The sequence below is a fragment of the Taudactylus pleione genome, unplaced genomic scaffold (assembly GCF_031769625.1).
Source record: "Taudactylus pleione unplaced genomic scaffold, aTauple2 ptg000537l, whole genome shotgun sequence".
In the NCBI taxonomy this organism is placed as follows: Eukaryota; Metazoa; Chordata; class Amphibia; order Anura; family Myobatrachidae; genus Taudactylus; species Taudactylus pleione.
In genome coordinates, this window is record NW_028284939.1 from 1,957,815 (window position 1) to 1,973,640 (window position 15,826).

Sequence of the window (15,826 nt, forward strand, 5' to 3'; positions counted from 1 at the left end):
TGCATCATTAAATTTCCAACAAAAATTATCTGGTTATGAGTTATCTAGATATATTGACCATTTGGCAAATAATTATCATTTTTCATGGTAAACAAGAGTAAATGTTATAAAAAATTACGGTAGTAACCAAAAATGTAACATTCAAAGTAATAGATTTACTTTTTTTCTCATAAATCCTGGGGCCAATTTAGAGTAGTGCTTCCGATTAATGGCCCTCATTCAGAGCCGGACGCTCTGAGCAGAGCGCTCGTTCTGAATGAGGGCCGTCCTCCATAAAAATGGAGCGTCCTCCTGGACGCTCGTATAGCTGTGGGTCACCACGCACAGCTCATACGAGCGTGCAGGATGATGGTCGCAATGGTCTTGACCATCGCGACCATCGCCAGTGCGACCAGAACCTGTGGTCGGGGTTTTCGACCACAAGCCCTGGAGTGGTTTTGGCTCTATCAGAGCCAAAATCACTCCCACTGACATCACTAGTGATGTCAGTGGGGCCGGCTTCTGACGGTAGGCGTTCCCTTGGGAATGCCTCCGTCTGGGAGGCACGCCCACCAAAGGGGGCGTCCTGTCAATCAACATCGACAGCACGCCCCCTTTGATCAGACACAACGAGCGAAGGAAAGTCCTTCGCTCGTCGCGTCTGGCGCATGCGAACGGCGGAGCTCCCTCCGTCATGCGCATGCGCAGTGCACACCATCAACCCACTTGCGAGCGGACAGCCGCTTGCGAGTGGGTCTGAATGAGGCCCAATGATCTTTGATAATTTCACCCAGACTTTCCCTGTCTTTTTCTTAGAGATGTTATGTCCCAATTTAAATCTGGTTAGTGCCACCTGGATGAGTGTATCGGTTAGCAGACAAGGTTTATCTTGATCTGGTACCGTTCCATGTGATGGGCCAGCCACATTTGGAGGTGATGTGTTTGTATTTGCTGGAGGATCGTCCAGTGTGGCCTCAGGCTCAATTCTCTCAAACACATCTGGAAGAGTGTCCAATACTTCTATATCTGTTGCTATTCCCAAACCAAATTTGTCCAGAAAATCATGTATATCTACCATGCAGTCCTCCACATTGGCCTCCTGAGAATCCATGACTGCAAATGTTAACAAACCTGGCGTTGCTATTTATAGCAAAATGCGTATGCGGCAGCAGCGACTATGCGCCACTCCCACGCAATGAACAAGCTACCAACACACCCTTTAAAAACGCACGTCACAATTCCACACTTTAACAAAGAGCTGCGGAGGGTTGGGAGAGTACTACTGGCCGCCCAGGCACATCCTAGCTATGGAATGAGGTGAGTCACATGATGTATGATAGGTGTTGTGTTCTTATAGATGTATTAATACAACAAAAGTCTTGTGTTTATCCACCATTTTGGAATGGCCAACCAATCAGACTGCACTCTAGTTGATATAAAGTTCACACAGTGTAATATTTGTCATTGCCATCATAAGACCAGCCAGTTTCAGTAGGCGGGAGCTCCGCGTGCTTAACGCTGTAATGGACCGGCGCCTGGGGACCGTGGGCCCGCATGTGCCCAACAGCATTAAAATGCATGCGTACGCGGAAGTTCGGAGGAGGCTTCGCCATACGGGGTTTCCCCCGCGCTGTAGTGCAGCAGGAGCGGAGGTGGTCAGATCTCAGGAGGCGAACCCCGGGCCTCCTCGACCAACTGCGTTAGTAAGTTATGCGTTTTATTGGCATTGCGTCGTGTGCTTTGTGTTGTATATGCTTTTCTGTGTGTGTGTGTGTTTGTTTTATTCACTGAATTTTAAGGACTGTTTGTTTGTTTCTTTTTAAGGTTTGCATCCATTTTGGCTTTAATTTAAAATGGCTGCCAACAAGTTTATGTCATGTTTGAACTAATGTTTATGTGAATTTTTCACCACTTTTGCAGTCATTAGGTGTGTGTGTGTGTGTGTGTACTGGTGTCTCTGAATTTGTGTGTATGTGGCAATATTTGTCAAACAACATGGGTAATGACATTTCTTTGTTAAACTATCAGATGTCTGTCAATTTGATAGTCAGGCGACATTTTATGCATTGTCTGGGTATGTAATTCTCTGGCTATTGAATTTTGAAATTTCCACAAAAAAAGGCCACAACCATTTGTTCTGCTAAACCAGGTATATCTGAATATGATGGCTTAATAAACGTGTAATTCTGCAAACCCAGAGTCTGGATTTTGATGGTATTACCTGTAAAAAAAAGCACTGTTGTACTTTTAAAAAATCAAACAAATCAAAATGAGTGAAGCGTGGGCGTATTGGGCAGTGGGCACAGTGTCGACATGTGCAGAATGTTCACCTATGAAATGTCGACTTTCTGCATGGACCGGAGGGGGAGGGTTAGGGTTATGCTGTGGGAGGGGAGATTAGGGTTAGGCACTAGGTGGATGGTTAGAGGTTCTGATTAGATCTGCCGGAAGTCGTCATGACGTCACCGCCGGAACCAGGAAAGTCACCACTAGTGATGTTTTCCAGCAATTATATCATGTCGATAAGATAAATGTCAACATGGTCAGTAAATGTCGACATATCCTATCCCACCCCTTCGAAGGATGCGTTGGTCCAACGATGTGGTTGCTCATCGCTGTCAGGTCAATGGACCACACTCCCATTCAGCCATCATAGAGCACAGCTTTATGAATGGCGAATATGAGGCTGTTATAGCTTTTAATGAACTTCTATAACTCACTCAGAGCTCATAGTAATTCTGGTTAATACAGAGTATTTAAAGATAGGTGTATTGTACAGGTGACCTGGTAATAAAACAGCGAGCAGACACAATCCCGCATGGCATCCTCAGACCAGATATTTATAGCTGTCCATATATAACATTTGAAAGAACACTAGCCCCTACTAATGGGCTTGTCATGAGACTGGTGTGTCCCATAAATCTCCCATCCGCTGACCCTATATCCTGGCACCCTGGAGTATCACTAGAATGCAGGGAACAGCGTTAGGTGTTACCTATTACAGGACCCCCCGAGGACGGAGCACGATCAGAATTAAAAATAATCCACCTGCAGATTTGTAACTAATTAGCATCACTACTTACACATAGACATTAATCGCAACTCTCTACTGATTGTGTAATGTAGATCAAGAGGCTTAAGAGATGCAGGCAGATTGCTGTTCTGACTATTCCGTATACTATGACGATAACATTAGTAGAACTGGCTTTGACTGGGGGCTCTTAGCTGGGAAATAGGTGGGAATATTTGATAGATAGATATCTGTAATTTACGGCCATGTCAGGGTGATTTACGAACGTGCAACAAAATTTGACGCCACATGCTAATTACAGCACAAATTTACTCATTTTTTTTGTATGGATTTCTGGGAAACAAGATGGCCGCCTTTCTTGGGGTGCAATCACCTGATGGGAGGAGTTGGGCAGGTTGGGGGCGATCATTGCTTGGTGTGGATTGTTGCATGACGTCTCCATATTACATCTCCATATGCAAAATCAAAGGATGTTTGAATGAGGTACAGACAACTGCACCTACTCTCCCAGCATTTTGGGTGGGAGAGGGGGGCCTCTGGATTTTTGTGAAGTCCCTCAGACTCCTGGTAAAGTTAATCACCCTCCCATATCCAGCTCAACTTCTTTGTAAAATGAGCAGGACATGGGGCGTGATTATTAAGGTCATGTCATCTTAGCACTGTTCCCTCTCCGCAGACCTGATGGGCGGAGCCAGACAATGAGCTGCGCCTGGCCACACCTCCACGATGATCAGCTGCATCTCTCCTCTGGAACTCTCCCACAAGGGGAATTGGCAAAATGTTCCCCCGTGAAGTGGGCTTTCTGAAGGGGGGGGCTTGAGTGAATAGTGACATTGTGCATTTCCCTCACCTCCCACAATGACCTCCAGCTGGCACTACCCTGATTCAATAATAGGATATTTTGGCCAAAAACACATAGGATCCATCATAAATTCATGGATCTATGTATTTTGCCTTTGTGGCGGTGAAAAAACTGCACTTTTTGGTGATTTTATTTCTAGGGACACATCAGGGCTCGATATAAAAATCCATTATAAGTGCCGGCATCGGGCGGCACTTCAGGACTAATTGGATAGCCCCAGGGGATCCATTAGCATCCGAACAGTGGGCCTGATTCAGAGCCGCTCGTAAGCGGCCGCTCGTTCGCTCCGAGCGATGTTTGCCCAACTGCGCATGCGTACGGATCGTTATATGCATGCGCGAACCAGTCAGTGCGGCCGAAATTCGTTTGTTCGCTAAACAGCGAATGCCTGCTATTTTGAGTGACAGGAGGAGGCGTATGTGGGTGGTAACGGGAAGGTGCTTGAAAATGGGGAGTGGAGATCCGAACGCAGGCGTGCTTAAAGGTCAAAACGGGCGTTTTATGGGTGTGCATAATTAATACAGCAGCGTCATTGAGCACGTCACTGGGTTATTTTATAGCCAGAACTGCTCGCAAGATTGTGGTAGCAAAAACCAACCACAAGAATAGCGAGCAGTTTATACGCTGGTCGATGTACTCGATTAATCTAATAAATAGCGGACATGACGTAGGATGCGAGCGGCCAGGGGGCGTATTTATCCAAAAAACGACCGCAAGTTTTGTTCGCTCGTTCAGACCTAGAGGCGTGAACAGACCGCAAAGAACGAACGGTTCATTTGAATAGCCACCCCTATTTTCTGGACGAGCGATCGCTAATTGCGTCCGGCTCTGAATCAGGCCCCGTGTTTGGGGCCAGGGGCGTATCAACCCATTGGTCAGGTTGGCACTCGCCAGGGGCACCGACCAAAGGGGGGGTGCCGCCCGGCAGTGCCACCAGTAGCCAAGGGGTTGACAAGGCCCCCGGTCGCGTCAGGAGCTGGGATCAGATAAGTTGAATTTTTTTTTGTTCTTTGTGTGTGTGTAAGCCTGGCACGGGGGGGGGGGGCACTGAAATAGGGGGTGTCCGCTACTGGGGGCACTTTATGGGGGGGTGCCCGCTACTGGGGGCAATTTATGGGGGTGGCCACTACTGGGGGCACTGTATAGGAGTGGCCACTACTGGGGCAATTTAGGGGGGTGGCCACTACTGGGGGCACTGTATAGGGGGGTCTACAACTGGGGGCACTGTATAGGGGACTACTACTGGGGGCACTGTATAGGGGGGGACTACTACTGGGGACACTGTATAGGGGGGACTACTACTGGGTACTATTACTGGGGTCACTGTATGGGGAGGACTACTACTGGGTACTATTACTGGGGTCACTGTATGGGGGGGACTACTACTGGGGGCACTGTGTAGGGGGGACTACTACTGGGTACTATTACTGGGGGCAATTTATGGGGGTGGCCACTACTGAGAGCACTGTATAGGGGTGGCCACTACTGGGGGCAATTTATGGGGGTGGCCACTACTGGGGGCACTGTATAGGGGGGTCTACAACTGGGGGCACTGTATATGGGACTACTACTGGGGGCACTGTATAGGGGGGGCTACTACTGGGGGCAATGTATAGGGGGGACTACTACTGGGGACACTGTATAGGGGGGACTACTACTGGGTACTATTACTGGGGTCACTGTATGGGGGGACTACTACTGGGTACTATTACTGGGATCACTGTATGGGGGGGACTACTACTGGGGGCACTGTGTAGGGGGGACTACTACTGGGTACTATTACTGGGGGCACTGTATAGGGGGGACTACTACTGGGTACTATCACTGGGGGCACTGTATAGGGGGGACTACTACTGGGGGCAATGCAGCATAGGGGGGATTACTACTGGGGCACTTATAGGGGGGCTACTACTGGGGGCAATGCAGAATAGGGGGGATTACTACTGGTTGCACTGCATAAGGGGGGTAGGGGGGCGCCAGTACATTACATTGCCAGGGGCACTTGGATCCCTAGATACACCCCTGTTTGGGGCTAATTGGATTGCGCCGTTAGTCTTAGTCCGTGCTTCCTTTCTGCCACCATTAGATCATTTTTTTTTTTATTGAGATTTAAATAAAAGGCTGACCATTTAAATGCCACATCATTGCCTGTGTCGTTATTTTAGCTGTAGAATTTATTTGGTGAGTTGTGAACTGCAATTTTGGGTTTTCAATCAGACATATGCCGATAGGGAGTTTATTGCCTGTTATAGGCTGATTGGACAAAGCCGTGGCTCCAACAGAGGACAGATAAACTTTCCAGCTCTTGTTCCCTGCTACTGGGATTTTTAGAGACCGTGTTGAACAGATGTGGTGTGCCTATAGACACTCAGCCATGCACTGCAGTGCCTGCCATACACATTATTAAAGTTCACTGCATTACCAGAGCAGCACTTTTGATTTGTAATGTCATTTATGACTGCGGAAAAGCTATAAATTTGCTTCCTGTTTCTGTGCTCCCTCCATATGTTCGATCCTGCGGGAGTCCACCTGTAAAGGACTAATTCCTATTTCATTCGACATACATTTAACAATAGTTTCCCTGCTTGGTATCATATGACTGTTCTGTGTCACTTACACAAGAGTTATTGTGCTTTACAGGCAAAGTTTCAGGACATATCATGGATGAGATCGCAGCCTCTCCCCTGGTACAAATACCTTCACATACAGCCCAGTTGTGGGAAGAGGTCCGTAAATATCACATGTTTACCTCGTTGCCTTTTGCGTATATAGGGCCTCACTTAGGACTTGATTCTGGGTTGCAGGCAAGGCCGACGGCGGACGGATCTCGCGTCGGAGCCTGCGTACTCAACGTAGAGCAGTTATCGTCATGTTAATATTAAAATGAACCTCTATATACCCCTGCCTGTACCTTCTAAAATCCTTCCTATAAACCTCTAAGGATGACGCTAATTTGCGTACGCAGTCATACAATAAATAGAGACTCCAGACTCAGAACATGTGGTTCCGAAGCACAAAGTATTATTCAAGTAAAAGTACAGTCAGTTACTCGCTATGATCTGTGTACAATTTAGCGCAAAGGAATTATACAGACCCCAAGTACAGTATACATACACATGCGCCTCTGGACCAGATCCCGGCATTCAGAAAGAAAACCTCCGTCTATCAGCATTCAGCAAGAAGACTAAAGACCCAGTGTTTGAGCACACATGTTTATACCCCCCCAGAATAGACAGGACAATAGAGAAGTTTCTTGCTTATGCCATTGGTTCCCAGGGGAGAAGCATATGTTACAGTGCATTTAACAGGCTAGTTCAAATAGACTCGCCCAGCCTCTAACAACTGAGGGTCTTTTCCTTCCCGTCTCCCCATGCTGCATCCTAACAGTTGTTCCTAAAATATACATTTTGTTGCTTGTAGGCTCTGCGATCCATAACTCGAGAATGCATGATGCGATCTCCACACCGATAGTACCGGAATTCTGTAAAAAGAGTACGCATCAGTACAAGACCAAACACAACTTGTTTAGCATGTATAATACCTTAGTTATCAAATATCTTTATTTCTCAGCATTTAAACTAACTGAACCAACTTAAATCATACACTTTAAAGCTTATTAAACCTTATGTGTGAATATGTAATGTGTGAGTATTCGGGGTTTGATATAAAGACGTATTAATGTGTGTATGAAGATGGGTGCACTTTAGCAGTGTGACATGCTGAGCCAGATAGTTCCACATGCCCTCTGTCAGCAGGCCCCCACCTTTCCTGTGTTCAAAGGAAACTGTGATATCATCTCAAGCTGTGAAGTTGGGGCCATCCTGCCTGTGTGTGGGGCTAAGACCTGTTTAGGATTCAGACAAATCCAATTGTGTAGATCAATGCCTGGATTATATTACAATTGCCACAACTATACTTTGTCCGCATCCAGGGATTCCCAATTTGTATGTAAAAATACCCATTGTCTATTCTATTTACTTTTACTCAGGAAGCTTGTTCTTCCAGTTGCCCTTGGTAGATTAACATTGCCATCTGTTCTTAGCTCCTGAGTTGTAACTTAAAGTGACGCTGGTCACAAAATGGGGTCTTGCAGATTCTTGTTTCTAAAATGGAGTCTAGCTGCCATTTGCAAGATGGCGTCGCGCACGCTTCAATTTTAAACTGATCTGGTCTCAGCCAATAATCCAGTTTTGACAGTCAATTCAGTGTTATACGAATCTTAGTCTTATCTCCACTTGCAGCTGAGCGAGTGTAAACAGGGTGGTATCTGGATGGTTGCACATAGGATAAGTGTGCCATTGTCAGGACTGGGTGTGCTTGTGTTCCCGGACTGGAATTTAGGGTTGGAGTAGGAGGAGATGCAGTGTGCGGAAAGCTAAATTGTCTTCCTGCTCCTGGACTGAGATACTGGTAACACTGAGTAAGTACAAGGAAATACTGAAGGGGTACTTGAAGGCAGATACAATGAGACTGAGCCAAAGAAGCTAGGGGCTAGATGAGCAGCCAGTAAAGACCAGTGAAGTCTTGTCCTGGGACTGGTAGAACACTGAGGGGCCTATTCATTAAACCTAAAAATTCTCTGGAGATAATTAGCTTTAGAACTCGCATGGAGTTCTACCTAATTATAGGTGGAACTCATCATTCCACCTCTCCATAAGTATCTATTCCGAAAAGCTGTCATTTTTGTGATGACAGCTTTTCGGGAAATAGATACTTTTCCCTGCCTACACTACCTTATCGCGTCTGGAAACAGTGCTGCACATGCGCTGTTACATCTGTAAAGCCAGCGCATGCGCAGCACTGCCTACAGATGCGTTAGGTTTGTGTATCCCCCCACCCCTCTCCCCCCTCTGCTCACCTCCCCACCCCGACTTACCTGTCCACGCAGCAGCCTCCGGCTCCATCCTGCTGGTCTGTCATGTGGTTTCCCAGCAGATCACATGACAGATTAGAAAAAGAGAAAAAACTTTTTTTTTTTGTCTAAACTTTCTTGTGCTCTGCTGGGGAGCACACATGACAGACCAGCCTCCGGAGCCTGAGGACGGAGCAGAGCGCCGGAGGGACTCGTCGGGGGACCTGCACACGCGGATACAGGTAAGTTTCACCTGCTATTCGCCACCTCACAGTGGCGAATAGTAACTGCATCAAATTCCGAAAATTGATAATTTTCGGAATTTGATGAATACCACAATTTCCACATCCCCATACTAATGTACTAATGTACCCATACTAATGTACTAATATATGGGGAGTGTGGAAATTAACGCAGGGGAACTTAGCAAGGAGATATCTGTGATATCTCCTGTGCTAAGTGGCTACATGAATACCAAAATAACGTTATTTAAGGAAAATGTCCTTAAAAACGTTATTTTAGTGTTGATGAATAGGCCCCTAAGCTAGGATACGTATGAGGCCTGTTGTGATCTGTAGTATGGAGAACTGAGGGCCTGATTCAGACCCGTTCGCGAGCACATAGCGCTCGCAAGAGGGTCGATGGTCAGCCAGTGCGCACGCGTCCGCGAGCCCCGGAGCGAGTGAGAACTTCACTCGCTCCGGGGCTTGCTAGAAAACAGGGCGGCTGTCAGTGTTGATCGACAGCTCGCCCCGTTTTGTAGGCTTTGGACAAACGGAGGAACACCTGCCATTTGTGGGCGGCCCTACTGACATCATTCGCGATGTCAGTAGTGAACTTCCTGCTCTATTAGAGCAGGAAGTTCACTCTAGCTTGCGGGAACCGAGACCCTATAACAAGGGTTTTATCGCAAGCCCGATGGTCGTGATAATCGCGGCCATCGCCAGGCTGCTCACATAATCTGTGGGTGGTCACCCACAGCTATGTGAGCGGCCTGGAGGCTGATTTTTTTTTTTTTTTTAAATCCGTCCTGATTCAGAGCGAGCGCTTGCAAATAGCAAGCTCCTCTGAATCAGGCCCTGAGTCTTTGGAATTGGGTTACGGATGGAATCCAGGAGTGCTGAGAACCAGGCTGGAACTGACAACTTAGCTGATACTGGTAGAACAGCACACTGGACTGGAACCAGTGGAACTGATGCTGGACACCGGGCTGCCCTGGGGCCATGCACAGGTAAAATAAATAAAATTAAAATAAAGTTAACCCCCATTTTATCATTTTCAATTGAGCAAAAAAAGACTGGAGTATAACACAGAATCGAAAACACTCAAAAAAGTCACAAATCACACACAGCCATATGTCCAGCATGGGAAATGCTTAGTATTTGTTGACGTATTAATGAAAAATAAACATGAATGACTAGTAAAATAAAATAAGAAAGAGGTTATCCTAATCTAGATACCAATTATCCTGTTATTGGTGGGACTGATTGTCGCACCCTAAAATGGGTATAACCCAGTGGCTCCCAAACTGGATACCGTGGGACACATGCAAGGGTGCCACAGGTTGGTGGTCTAGGACAAAATCAAATTATTTATGGTCATTGTGATAGACAAAACCAGTGCTGGAGGGTTCCAATCATAAAATATGTGGACAAACAGAAGCGCAGCCCTTATCCACCACCTGATAACTGACCCGTATCATGACAGGTAAGTACATTTTACTTCATTTAATATTTTTTGCTTATTTTTGTTACAGCCTAGGGCTTACATTGTAGGCCACGTTGATTCAAGAAAGTGGGTGTTGCGTGGGTAGAGGTACTGCAACGAGATTTAGGAGGATTATAGGTAGGGATGTGCGCCAACCCTGTGTTTTGGTTTTGGATCTGTATCTCCTTCAAGGTTTTGGATCTGGATTTGGTTTTGCAAACCACCCTCAAGTGTTTTGGTTTTGGATCTGGATTTCTTAAATAAAAAATAGATAAAAAGTTTTATAAACACACTTATAGGTAGGGATGTGCGCCAACCCTGTGTTTTGGTTTTGGATCTGTATCTCCTTCAAGGTTTTGGATCTGGATTTGGTTTTGCAAACCACCCTCAAGTGTTTTGGTTTTGGATCTGGATTTCTTAAATAAAAAATAGATAAAAAGTTTTATAAACAGCTAAATCATGTAATTTATGCAATCCAAAACCCAAAAATTCGGATGTAAAAATCCGAATTCCGAACCTCAAAAAAGATCAGAACCACGACCCGGATTTACCCGGATCTCTTCAGGAGATTAGAACCGCGACTCAGATTTACCCAGATTCATGAAATTCAGGTGTATTCAATTTTCTGGAGAACCGAACGGCACATCTCTAATTATAAGAAGCCTTATGTTTGCCCTGATTTAGCTTTCTACGATTGTTTTAAAGTATGTTACCTAAGTATACCCAGCGGTATATACCGTATGTACAGTATAATAGAACTTTGATTACAAATGCATAAATGACTGAATACTTTGTGTTTGGAGCCCCGCCCACTTCCTACCTCGCCTCCGTACCTCCCAGTAGCAAAGTACAAAGAGGCCAATATACAATAGGCAGACTATGAAGAAAAGAAAATCTATCAATCTATATTTATTACTATTTACTATACAAGTATTTTATCTCTCCAATCTCCATATTCACAGACTACATATAGAACTCTACAATCTATATTTACTTATTATTACTATATAACTCGGCGATCTCTATTTCTTTTTCTTTTTTTTTTCCAAAATGTTTTTATTTGCGTTTTTCAAACATTTTCATTTTACATATAATAACATTTAGATATTGATACAGTAATGTATTTGTTGTAATACAGAGTATATACATTTCTTTGTATATTTGTTGTCAAACATAATATATTGATTTTATATAAAAATAAAGCAAGAAATATTAATTTAATTGAATTAGCATATAAATTATTATTGATCAGAGATTGTCATAATAAAAAGAAGTAAAAAGAAAGAGAAAAAGTGAAAAAGAGGAGAAAAAAAGGGGGGGGGGAGGGGAGGGGGAAGGGTCATCTGTAGTTCCTCTGCACCACCTGCAGGCTGATATTTCAACTAAGTTGAATAGGAGGGTCTAGCTGAAATATTCTAGTTTTGTACCATAAAGTCATTTGAAAACAGTTATGTATCTGTTGTTTAATTGATGTATTTAAAGTGTCAATAAAGGATTCAAAAACTTCAAAAAATCTTTCTATTCGTTGTTCTTTGTGTAATCATGTTTCCAATCTCTATTTCTGTACATAACCTTATGCTGCAATCTATGTAACAATGCAATCTGATACCTTCGACACTACTCTGTACCTGTATTGTGTAGTTTCAGACGCTGTGTATTTGATGTGCCTTTAATATAGCAAAAAATTAATTAGGGCTCACTAAAGGGGTAATGCCACCTTTCTGCATTTAATAAACAGCGTTAATCTAAGATTACCGCTGTTTTTACAGCATTGCTCTCGCCATCTTTTAGATGGGGAGAGCGACGTAGTCCCCATTGCCGGCAATGGAGACCCGGCTGTACTTTTACGGATTCAGCGAAGCCTTCCAGGCACGGCCAGGTCACCGCGTCATGCACGTGCGAAGACGGACCGTCGTGCATGCGCATAACACCGGAGCCCCGTTGCTTAGCAGCCCAGCGGAGGACCTCGCAGAGGACAAGGACCTCGCCGGAGGGGTAAGTATTAATAGATACTAGTGGCATTTTTGTTTGTATCACAGTGACCTAATCCCAACAGCCGGCTTCCCGACTGTCATATCCCGGCAAGGGTCTAAAGACAGGCCCAGCATCCCGATCGAAGGGACGCAGAGCGCAGATAGCCATGGGGGGGAGGGTTAGGTTTAGGGTTCCCGGGGGGGGGCTTAGGGTTAGGCCCCCCCCCGGGGGACTAGGTCTAGGCAGCGGGGAAGGGGGAATTAGGGTTAGGCACTGTGGGGGAAGGTTAGGGTTAGGCACAACAGACGGAGGGTTAGGGGGTAGAAATAGGTTAGTATATACTTACCTTTAACGATCAGGATTTCATCATCTGCCGGGATGCCGCTGTCGGGATTCCAACCGCCGGGCATGGGTCCGGCGGTAAATCATACCGATTCCCAGGTGACACCATTCACATTTAAAATAAAAGTATACAGCGGTGATTTGCTAGAGGTCAGGAATAAGAAATGCGTCGCTTACTCCCCACCCACTCAGAGAACCCAAGTGACCCTTTAAGTCTTTAGTCTCTTGTTTTCAGGTTTCAGATATGATAGAGGAGACAAAGTCCGTGGGTGAGAGGGATACAAAGGTGGGGATAAAGATTTCTATAAAACATAAAATTGCACTATGGAAACGAGAGTTATCGAATAATTAAGCCAAGATTGAAATAACAAAAAAAGTTTTGAAGTTTGAGACCATCACCTAATAATCTGCCGTCATCTCATTGTCGTCTTACAGGTGTATTGTACTTTGTAAGAAGCTGTAATACATTAATTTTAAAGCTGCACACATAAATTCCCTAAAATAACCACTGTATCCAATCACAATGCTATGAAATATTGTATCAGCGTGGAAGGAAAATGTGTCCACAGGACCATTGCAAATGGGGCAATTTAAAAAATCAATACGACCCCATAGTGCCCAGCTGTAAGTCACTCTATCAAAAACAGGATAGATGGAAAACCGCAACACAATCGATGTAACATTCCTACCTTTACGCTACTGCAAATTTATTCTGGGAAAGTGCAACTTAAGCTGTTTGTAAAAAGGGCAATGGTAGTGGATCTGGGGCATTTCTACAGATAGAGCAAGTTATTGCACCCACTATTGCACCAATATGCATAAAGGATCGTTAATATGGCTTAAAAGGGGTAGAGTGAGAGCTCAGCGCAATTCACCCTACAAAACCACTTGCAGGTCTCGTCCAATGGAATGCATTCAACGGAACATACTTTCATCTTCTACTTCTGCAGAAAAGAGGATTTCTAGGAATAAATTCACTATGGGATGAAAGGACAACAAGTAAAACTTCACACAAGACAAACATCAGGCATCTATTCGGCCAATTTCCCATTTTGCCACTGCAAAACGGTATACAATCGGGAAACCGGCTGCCTTAATACCGACAGCCGGCTTCCCGACTGTCATATCCCTGCGAGGGTGAAATGCCGGGCGTCTATGTGGAAGGCTGTGCTGGGATCACGTGTTTGATCCCAGCATCAGCCGAGGTGCAGGGGCAGGCAGGAGGGATGTGTCCTCTGCGGGACACATCCGTTGCCGGCGCTGGGACAGTAATGTCCCTAGCGTCGGTGCAGATACCGCGGGCACCTGGTGAAGGGACCGCCTGGTCCCTTTCACCAGTGCCGGCGGTACTGTGGCGCCGGGAGAAGCTTGGCTCCGGGCGCAAGCTCAGCGGAGCTTGGCGCCCGGCAGCCAAGAAGCGGCGGGTAGCCGGCGCTGGGAGAGAGTACTTGCTCCCAGCGCCGGTCAGGCGTTGGGCGCGGCGGGCGTTTGGCTCTGGCCGCGAGCCAAATCTGGCTCGCGGGCCAGCAGCCAATCAGAGGCGGACGCGACGAGCCAATCGCGGCTCACCGCGTCATAGCCCCGCCCACTCGCGCCGTCTTGTATTAGACGGCGCAGAGCGGGAAAAGTGAGTTCGGCGGCGGAGAGGGAGGAGAGAAGACCTCCCGAAGAGTGGAAGATCGGCGCGGCAACAGGGGCGGCGGCCGCGGAAGAGGCCAGAAGACGCCGCTGTCAAGAGAGAAGACAGGCGGCGCCGGCTGGAGGAAGAGAAGAAGAGGCGGTGCCGCTGGCCAGGACGGGCCAGCGGCAGAAGAATGCGGCTGAGGACCGGTGAGGTCCTCTTCCAACGTAGCAGGTAGGCCCTCCGTGAGGCCCACCATATACCCCCTCCCTAGACCGCCAGGATTGTCGGGCGTTAGGCCCGTGGAGCGTTGTCGGGCACTAGGCCCGTAGGTAATTAGGCGGGCACAAGGCCCGGGCACTATAGTGGGCATTAGGCCCTATAAAAGGATTGGCCCGTTATAAGGTGTGAGTGGCCTGGGTACTAGGCCCAGGCCACTAAATGATCGAGTAGGCGGGCACTAGGCCCGTGGCCATAAATCAGGCGTAGGCCTGTACCCATACAGGAGGGCACTAGGCCCTATATCTGAGCCCCAATAAAAGTGGTCTGGACATTAGGCCCAGGCCACTACCAGAGCCCACCGTTAGGCAGGCCACTAGGCCTGAGCTGCAAAATAGAGCGGGACTCTTGGCAGTAGGCCCAAGTCCCTTGAGTACCCCGCAGTAGGCAGGCATAAGCCCTGAGCCGCTGGTAAGACCCTGGGCCCATTAGGTAGCCCCCGCATAGATGATTAGAGGTGTGAGCAGTGGTGGAGAGCTGTACGGCTTCCACCCATGAGGTAGTGGTTTCCCCAGTCACCGAGAAGAGGAGCTGGCCAGCTCTGCAGAGGTAGCAGATATTTAAAGGGACAGCACTGTGTTTTGCTCTTGTGTATTTAGTCTGTGTTTGGTGTTCCGTGCAGGGCAAATGTTTAGTTTTTGTTATATCTGTCGCACTACACACACTGTAGGTTGAGGGTGATGCCGTTTTAGTATGTGTAGTTGCTTGACATAGGTTTAGGCCCTGCACGGCTGTGTTGTGTATCTCCTTACAGGGACCTGTAGGTGAGTGAGCGGACGAAGAGCAAGAGTGGACACGGTGAGGAATATCTGTGTGTACTGTCTCTCCCTGTTTGTCACTATCTATCTCATTCCTTCTGGGCGGACGGTGAACCTTGCAACCCGGTGCAAGGACGGATCTTCACCTGGTGCGTGAGTACCGATAGGTGAAAATTCGGGATCTGAGGCCAAAAGTGCCAATGATGATCTTCACTTAAAACCTGATTTTATCCCCCGGTTCAGTAGGGCGCGTCGGTCGACGTGAGGAAGGATGGTACTCACCTTTTCTCCTTCCCCCTAGGTCATCGTGTCTGTGTTCTATTCGGAGGCTCCAGGACCGTCTGCTCAACACACGGCCTGAAGGTGAGAGGGTGCGACGCAAGGTAAGTAACAGACGTACACCTGCACGGCAGCAGGCATT

At 46.8% G+C, this 15,826-nt stretch overlaps 1 long non-coding RNA gene across 2 annotated transcripts in view; it reads right to left on the reverse strand.

Moving 5' to 3' along the window:
• Window positions 1-6,926: 6,926 nt before the first annotated feature.
• LOC148500954 (uncharacterized) overlaps window positions 6,927-15,826 on the reverse strand; it is a 71,013-nt gene continuing 62,113 nt past the window's right edge. For both annotated transcript variants that reach the window (XR_015870095.1, XR_015870096.1), the window contains one exon: window positions 6,927-7,353. This is a non-coding gene — a long non-coding RNA (uncharacterized LOC148500954). The remainder of the gene's footprint in view (window positions 7,354-15,826) is intronic.